Genomic DNA, 9,611 nt, shown 5'->3' with positions numbered 1-9,611 from the left:
CACTGGTTTATGCGATAATAAAAGTGCAAACATATGCACACACCTTTTGCAAATAAGAAAAATCATTCGTCTTGGGCTATCTCCTTCTATGTGCTTTCACAGCAATTCAAAAGTCATAATAGATAATGGGAAAACAAACTGTTTGCATTTCGTGAATGACCTTGGAAAACTTGCCAGATTTCTCTGTATTGCAGTTCTAACATTGGGCAGAAAATATCACCCTTCTATAAACATTTGTGATCCTCTAATTCTCACTGGGATGAAAAACAAAGGACTTTACTAATTTTATTTGTTTGAATCATTACAAAGTGATTAAACTGTGATTAATTATTGTGAGCATACATTTTTTTGTCTAAAAAAAGAAAATAATATTTTAAGACTCAATGTTTTTTGTTTAGTTCAAAAAACTATTTCCTTTTTTATTTAATTTTATTTTATATAAGAAAGATAAATCTAAAGTAAATATACTACATATATGTACATAGTAGTTTGAATGAAAAATAATTATAAGCAGACTTTTTAATGTTAAAAATACTCAATTTCAGTATCTGAGTGCTTTTAGGTGGCAAGTTGAAAAATTATTTTAAGAAGAGGTTCTAATCTACGCTCTGCCTATAAATGGGATTAATTTTACCTGCATGTTCTTTTTTGTAGTTTCTTCACATTAGCTTTGATACTTTAGGGAAGTAGATATGTATTTCTTCTTTCACTTGCAAGCAGATCTTCTATCACATTGAGATCAGTGTGGTATTTTCCATATATTCATATTTGCAGGACATTATATGAAATTTAAAGACCAAAATGTAAAAGATAATGATATAAAAAAAAAAGTAAAAAAAGAAATCGACATGAGAATCAGCCAATCCTAGGCACTGATCATATTTTCTTATAAAAATGGAAATTTTATCCAAAATTTTGACAGCAGATTTAGTTGACATCTTGTGCCTTAGCGTTCATCCTGAGATACATACTTATATACAGCCCTAAGCAGGATGTTTGGGTGGATCATGTTTGAAACAGTGCCACTGTCCATCCACTCCAGAGGATCCAGGGGACCTCTCCTTGCTTTTGACATAATTGATAAAGGAATTTTGCTCTTTTGTTCCAACTCAGATGTTACTACAGATGCAGGCACTTCCCCAAAAGGCTTATGAATATAACTTGTCTGTTGTATTCACATGTCAAATATTGTTTGACTACCAGAGGGTCAAAAGATAGATAGCCTGCCTGCTCTAGTGCTGTAATCTGCTTTTCTGCTATTACCTTCCACAGGTGGAATGGAGATACATGTTCTTGCAGCCAGACTTGAATACAGGTGAAATGGGAGCTATAATGCTTAAGTTGTGGCCTAATTATTGCATCTCATGGTCTGCAAGGTGCTCCTATGTCTGTCTAGTGCAGTGCAGACCTGCCTAGGATGGAAAAACATACACACAGCCAGACATCGCTTATCCTTAGTATAGCATAAGCCCAGCATCTTTTATGCATCTCTAGTTATGACTTACAGAATTCTGTGGGAGAGTGAAGCACTGGAATACTTTAGGGCAAGTAATGTTTTCTATTTGTGGGTTCATTGATTTACTTTTCACTTCATTTTATTTTATTTTAATTTACTTTTGTTATAAACCAGATTAATCAATGAACTTAAGCAGCTAGTAGAAACTGAGACTTCTGTTTATGGGGAAACTTTTGAGATTTATTTTAGCCATTTGTAAGTAGGCCAGCATCTGGGCTCTGAAGAAGCAAGAAATGGAAAATAATTTAGTGTGGTTTTTTGAGGTGTGATGAGTGAAAATTTCCTTTCCTTTCCAGGGTCTCTACAAAGTGCTACAAAGCACAGAAATGCCTGGACTGTCTTATAATGTTTTCTGTGCATCTGTGTGAAAGTAAATAGATTATTCCATATAAATTCCAAATAAAATATATGGCAAAAGTAAATTTTTCTTATGGATATTGGCCATATTGACTGAAACCTTGTCCTTAAAAATTCCCTTTTTTTTTTATAACACATTTGTTATAACTTCACTGAAAAAAAGAGATGTGTACAATGAATTTTGGCATTTCATATTTTACTTAACAATGAACTGAAAAATGTTTGTTCTTCAGAGATTTGTGTTCTGAATCCCAATAGAGTGGTGGCAGTGGGGGGGAATACCATTTATTTCTCTCTTCTTTTTTGTTTAATAATAAGACTTAGAACTTCACTAAATAATGTTTTTCTTTTCCTGATGATCAAGCTCATCGGTATTTGTTAATAACTATAGAAGGACAAAATCCAGTGCAAAAGAAACTAAACCCCCGAATGCCTCAGTCTGCATTCTCATGGGGGTAATGTTAAATTACTCCCACAGTACTCAGCTGAGGTGTTGGCATGTTTTTTAGGATTTTGTCTCTTGCTGCAATCACCTGTCTTCTTCACATACAAGGTTATACGTCTCCTCACAGGAGAGCTTAGTTACAAGCATAATCATAAGAAGACAGTAATAGCTACTTAAAATCTTCAACACCTGCAAAGCTGCTTGTCTTCCTCTCAGTAGACTCCACAGAGTAGCTATTCTTAACTCAGATCCTTAGGCAGCCAAATGAAGACAAGTGGAAAGAATTTGGACCAGTGTGCCCAGCAAATATTCCGGAATTGGCTGCTAGCCTACAAGACATATTCCTAGTCTAGAGAGAAAGAAGCAGCAGAAGTAACATTTGGAAGATTATGTGAGGTTCTGCACCAACCAGCAGATCATGCTCAGTAGGTACAACATTAATTATAATAGAGCAATAGATACAACATCTGGTTCACCACAAGGCTCCACAAGTAGAAAGCCAGTTTTCAGAAGAGTTAGTTTATGTAGACATGGAAGCTCTGCGTGGACCATAGGAAAAAAAGAAAACAAACTAAGTCATCTAACATAACAATTTAAGTCAATTTAACTTAGTAACAAGTTAATACATCTTGATGATAATTGAATACGCTGCGTTCACTGTCAGTATAGATGCAAGTTGAGGTAGTGTGGGGAATTTAACCTAAAAGTTCGAATCTGATTTATTTATGGTTCTCTAGTTTTCAACTTCTAGGTTTAAATAGGAAGCTTCAGGAATAACAATGACCAAGCTGTGATGTATCTTGTTATACTGATAGCCAGATTCAAACTTCACTCTACTTCAATGTACCTTTTTGTCTGCAGTTTACAATATGCAGTAGTTCCCAATGTTCAGACCCCTGTGTCTCTTATTGTTCTGTAATTATACAGAATAGGAAACTTTTTCACATTTTACTGTCTACAGAGACAATAGGCAGAGGATTCAAAGAACTAATTGGCCGTACACTGTAGCTGATGGGTAGCTGTAGGAGAAAGTTTTCACACAAACCCCTATCACCTCCCAGTCACATGGAGGGTTTATAATCTGCAGGCTGCATACCTGGACAGGCATGAGCAGGGTATAATTTGCTGAACTAACTCAAGTATGAAAATTTGCATATATTCAAGTCCTCTCTGAGGCCATACAAATATATATGTTTATATGTATGTGCACATAGAATCATAGGATAGTTAGGGTTGGAAAGGACCTTAAGATCATCTAGTTCCAACCCCCCTGCCATGGGCAGGGACACCTCACACTAAACCATGTTACCCAAGGCTCTGTCCAACCTGGCCTTGAACACTGCCAGGGATGGAGCATTCACAGCTTCCTTGGGCAACCCATTCCAGTGCCTCACCACCCTTACAGTAAAAACCTTCCTCTTTATATCCAATCTAAACTTCCCCTGTTTAAGTTTTAACCCATTACTCCTTGTCCTATCACTTCTGTCCCTAATGAAAAGTCCTTTCCCAGCATCCTTATAGGCCCCCTTCAGATACTGGAAGGCTGCTATGAGGTCTCCATGCAGCTTTCTCTTTTCCAGGCTGAAGAACTCCAACTTTCTCAGTCTGTCTTCATATAGGAGGTGCTGTTCATTTTGTCGTAAAGAGCCTGACTTCAGTAAATAGTTATGGAGATCCACTTTTTATCCTGCTGCATACTGGGAGCCTAAAGCAGCTGGCAGGTAACTGAGCTCATCAGGATCAAAAATCTCTGGCAGAATCAATAAGGTAAGCGCAAGCATCTTCAATTAAAGCTTTTTGTTGCCACAGATTATTTTTTTTTTTTTAACTGTGCACACATTAGTTTGGTAACAGTGACCATGGTTTTAATACTTGGAGCCCAATATTTGTCACCCAAGTGTTTCAAAGACAGTTCATCCTTGTGCCATGAGTACATACTTAATCTGTGACTTAGATTATTGATCTGCAAAAAGGGAATAGGCTGAATCTGGCCCTAATTCTAGCAAATTTTTGTCAAACCCATTTACTGCATATAAATGTAAGAATTTGGCCCTGTTCTGACAGTCAGTAAGCTGGAGTGCAAATGTTCTACATGTGCTATTTGACCTCTACAGTTGAGGATTTAAAACTTTAATTATCGGAACGAGAAGATGAGAACAGATTCTGAGTTAGCTACTTTTTTTGAATAGATATTCAGACTCCAGGGGGAATAGTGATTTGCAGGCTCATTGAGAGAGAAAAAGGATGTCCTTTCATTCCTAGGTGTACAGAGGGAGGAACAAAAGGGGGCCTCGATACTGTTCCATTAAAATAAATCACTTCTCAATCCAGGCGAGAATTTGTATCAGAATATTTGATAATCGAAACTTTACCAACAAGAGCAAATCAGAGAGGGCATTTGATTACTCAGGGCCAGATCCTGCTAAGCCTCCCTCAGAAATGTCTTACTGAATGCAAGAGCAGATCAGTATGCAGAAAGCTACCTGGATAAGGCTGTTAGACAGGGGAGTCTATGAAAGAGAGAGCTGTGTTGTTTCTTTGTTCTGGTGAGAGTTGGCAGTGGACATATTACAGAAGTACTAACCATATAACCTGACCTCCAGCTGCCATTGAAAACAGTGAAAAATATTTTTCTTTGACTTCAGCAGACACAAGACAGGATAGTTAAGGTTAATTAATTAATTAGTTTTCAGAAAATACTTTGAGATCTGCTGATACTGAGATCCTACACAATGACAAAGTTGCACTGTAATCCACAGAGATCTGTAGAGAGCTGTCATTCATCGATACCACAATACAATCATAATTTAGTAAAACTGCTTGTTTCCTTTCATTAGGGCAGAGGTATATTCTTAGGGTTTAAATTCTCTAGTCAACAACAGAAGTAGTATTGTGGGAACAGCCAAGGGAATGAAAGCAGTGAAAAAGAAATTATTTGATGGGTCTGTCTGGAAAGAAAATGCGATATAAATATGCAGAAATAGTCAAATACTTTGATGAGGCATTCTCTTAAAATTGTGTGTGTGTGTGTGTGTGTGCGCACGCGTGTGTGTGTAATATGCTAACTTGATCAGCAGGATATGTCATTCTGGAAGTGAGCTACATATGATGCAGATTTCAGGGGAAAAAATAACCCAAAACCAACACATATTACATCGAAAAGTTTTCAAAAGGTAAAGTCCTTTCTTCCTTACTTTGTTCGGGGGGGTTGGTAATGTTAGAAGAAAAAAGTAACTTTGAGTACCGCAAAGCATTGCTCCATTTCTTATTAACCCACCTACATTTTAAAAGTAAATACACTAGTATTTCTTTGTATGCATTTGTATGCACACCCATTCACTTGCACACATATTCCCAGACCTTTAGTTTCTGTGTCATTTTCAGACTCTTAGAGATAAATTACCCCAAAGCATCCCTAAAAATAAACTTACAAGCCTGATTATAGATAATTTTTAAAGACATAAAGAAAGTTAAAGTTCTTGTCCTAAATGATTATTAGCAGTAACAAATAGCCTGTCTGCATTCTCTTTCAGCTGTAGATTGCAGTACATCTTACAAGCAGTCATTTAGTTTTGTAACCCCCTGACAACATAGTACAATATTACCATTCCCATTTTATAGAAGAGAAGAACCAAAGCAGAACAATTAAACAAGTCACCCAAAGTTATACAAGGTCTGGGGCAGAGCCAGGAATAGAATCAAAGTCTCTTGAGTCCCTGACCTTCATATTAAACACAAGATCATCCTCCCTCTATTTCTAGTTAGAGCATTCAATTCACCCCATCTGGTGTGCATGTGTAATTTGTACCGGAGGGGTAATTCATCCCTAGAGGAGGGCAGGCGGGGCTTGCAAGGGGTGTCAGCTGTGAGCTCAAGATTTGCATACCCTGTACAGTCAATGAAAAGAAAATTTCTCCCAAGGAGCATTTCTGGCAAACATATTAAAAGGGGCAATGGAAGATTCAGTTGAGACCTCTCCAAGCTTTTAGAAGGTGAATTTCCCCAACTGCTTTCTTCCTTTGATTGCACAGTTAAAAATGAAGTTTATCCCTCAATAACTTCAGGCTTCATATACTACCTTGAAACTGTCATTTGGTGTTTGGGACAGGGGATCATTTAACATCTTCCTCTTAATCCTACAGGGGACAGTCTGTTGATGGCGAGTGTGTGCTGTTGGAACCAATCCTTTACGTGGCCTTCACATGCTTAATTAGCCAGTGCGAAATGAATGCCTCTCAGCTATTAGCGTCATCATTCAAGCTCAGGAGCATTCTTTCTAAAGGAGCACTAAATGTTGGAAGGGAAGAATTGTAATAACATTAAGGAGAACTTTAAATTATATGCATGTGTGTGCCTGCACATACATATGCAAAAAATACATACACAAAAATGCTCATATGGTTTTGAAATTATATGGAAGTTCCCACTTCTTGTTTTAGGAAAACCTCTCTGGGAACTGAGGAGTTGTTTGCTAGTTAATTGACAACTTAATTGATTATTGTTTCTTTTCATGGCACTAATTAGGACAAAAACCTGATTTAATGTGGTAGGTTGTCCCTGGAAGATTCCCAGCCAAATGGCTCAAACTTGGGACCTTCAAGTTAGGATAAAAATCCCAACTTTTTGATGCTTACCTAAAAAAAGAAGTATTAAACTTGTCCAGGTTCACCTATAAATAAAAACAAGCATTGCCAGAAGGCAGACCTGTCCACTGTGAATCTGAAACATTTTAGCTTCAACATATTCAAAAAATCTTTAAAAAAAAAAAAAAAAGAAAGATTGACTCATCTTTCCCATCACTTCACTGATGATGTAATCCTGCTGTCATTAAAAGCTTTCCTCCAGATTTCTGTCACTATATGGAAGTGGGAAGAAAATCAGGCTCAGTATCTGTGCTTAGATCAAGAAGCAAGATGATTTGATTTGTTGTTTGGCATTACAACAGGCAAAGTGTCACTCATTCAAGTCCATAAGTTTTACAGTAATACTGGGCCATTTCCTTCTGAGGTTAAAGTCAATGAGTGTTTTCCACACGAGTTCAGCAGTCAATAGGTTCATATTTTCTTTAATATTTCTCTTTCCCGGGGGGGAAACCACTTCTGTTGACTTCCCTTAAGATGTCTAATCAAGCAAACCACTACTGACAATGTGCTTTCCCAAGTTTGGCCCTTAGCAGCTTGGAGCAGGAGGTGAGAATGGCTGGAGAGCAGGGGAATTTCCTCTCACCTGTGTGGAGCTGCTAAGTTCTTGGCCCTCTTGCAAGCCTGCCATGACATCCACTTGATTCAGATGTGTAGAGAGGGGATTAAATATGCCTTCAGTCTCCTTCAATACCTTGGCAAAGACTGACGATTCCACCCCAACCAGGTCCACCTCTGAAAGGGGAATCTTGGAGGCATAATAATTTTGGGGGCCAATACAGGTGGAGACTGCGTTCACCCTTTTTCCTTTTCTATTTGCAGCCTTCCCCTGGATCAACAACTTTGCAGAGATCTGCACAAACCCTTGCTCAGGCACAGATATCTTCAGAGGAGGTGGTGCTACTCACATGAGTAAAAGTGAGCTGGATTGGGCCCAAACTTAGTATTAAATCCTTGCAGTTCCAGAACTGTATCTTTAACAAGGCTTATCTGAGATGAAGGCACATTTTTCAGTGCTCATAACAGCAGCAAGATTCTTATTATGCAACATTTAAAAGCAATAATTTCTGCAGATTTAACCTCATAGATTTTCTAATACAATAAAATTACATTTAAAAAAAACTGAATGCTGCAGATATAACCCCTTCATGTGCAATTAGCAAATTTTAAATAGAAACCTTAATATTAACATTATTCTTTATGCCTCAATGAGTGGAATATTATTTAAATTGATATGACATAAGAGAATATAAATAATTCCTAAGTGTAGGTCTAAACTAGAATTTCAGGCCATATTGAAACGGCAAAACATTATCTATTCCCTATTTCCCAATTTATCATTCATTACAAGCCTGATGACACATTTTTCTCAAAGAGATCAAATTAGCACTAAAGTGCTGATAAACATTATAAATAAATACAAAAAGCTATTCTGAAAATTTGGTGTAACACAAAATAAATGCCCATGTTCCACCAAATTTCATCAACTTTCTGGTAGCTGAGAAAGTGTTGCAAGCAAACACAAAGTTAAGAGTGAACTGCTGCTCTCTTCACTGCAATAAAAAATGTAAACCTATTAAAAAAGGGAAATATAATTTAATTAAGGACAATTCATTATTCCAAATAAACCTATAGTTCATAATAGAGAGAGTTACAATTGGCATTTTTATAAAAGAAAACTAAAAATGTGCTCTGTGTTTCTTTGTACAAACTAGACAAAATAGTGGTTTTCTCTCCACAAGCTGTAAGAATAAACCTATAAAATCATGATTATCTATGATGAGAAAAATCTCTATAATCTATATACATTTTTTATCGAAGCAGTAAGTGAAGAATTAGATCAGATGCATTGCTGTCTCAGTAGCTTCTTTTCATTGACTACTTGTCTTCACAGTTTCAGGACTTTGGGGTCTTGGGGCTTTGTGGGTTTTTCTCATTTGTTATTGTTTTGTTTTGCTGTGGGTTGTTTTTTTATGTACTTCATCAAGAAATATACAGCTATAATAATAATAATAATTAATGTTATTTTTGTGTGTGTGTGTCATGGCAACACTTTTAGCAGGGACCAGACCTGTGTTATTTTACTGCAGAGTCACTTTGGGTGGTTTAAATCATTGGAGGTGAGTAGCTTAGGGTACAAATCCAGCAATCCTGTGCCAAAAATCCCTGCAAATTCAGTAGGATCTGGCCTTTGCAAAATGACATTTTATTGCTTCATCTTATTAAGAGATAAGAAGCAAATGACAAGGGTCAGGCATTACCTGAAACTTGCTTTCTTTGAGATACTCAATAAGGAAGCTTATCTGAGTAAGGAAAGCAATACTTTGCCTCAAGCTTCTCCCTCTGTTTCCCACAATGGTCTCCAGAAAGCCAGAATACAATTCCTTTCTTAATACTATCAGGGCAGAATAACTAACTCATGGTACATTTCAAGATTGCTTGATATCTACAGCTACAAAATACACACAGCCTAATATTCTGACATGAACCTCATTTTCTCCATACCCTCAATCCAAAGCTGAAGTTCTGCCCATTCCACTTTTAAGGCTGGAATGGGCATAACCAGTCTGTAGTTTGATGTTATTTGATAGTGAAAAATACATTTTCCAAAATTCTTCAAAGCCTGAATCATCTGATACTGGATGAACCCAGT

The sequence above is a fragment of the Neopsephotus bourkii genome, unplaced genomic scaffold, assembly GCF_033783945.1.
Source record: "Neopsephotus bourkii isolate Nb327-2 ecotype Australia unplaced genomic scaffold, CSIRO-AGI_Nbou_v1 NB_361, whole genome shotgun sequence".
NCBI classification, from domain to species: Eukaryota; Metazoa; Chordata; class Aves; order Psittaciformes; family Psittacidae; genus Neopsephotus; species Neopsephotus bourkii.
Note: the sequence above shows the minus strand (reverse complement) of the source record.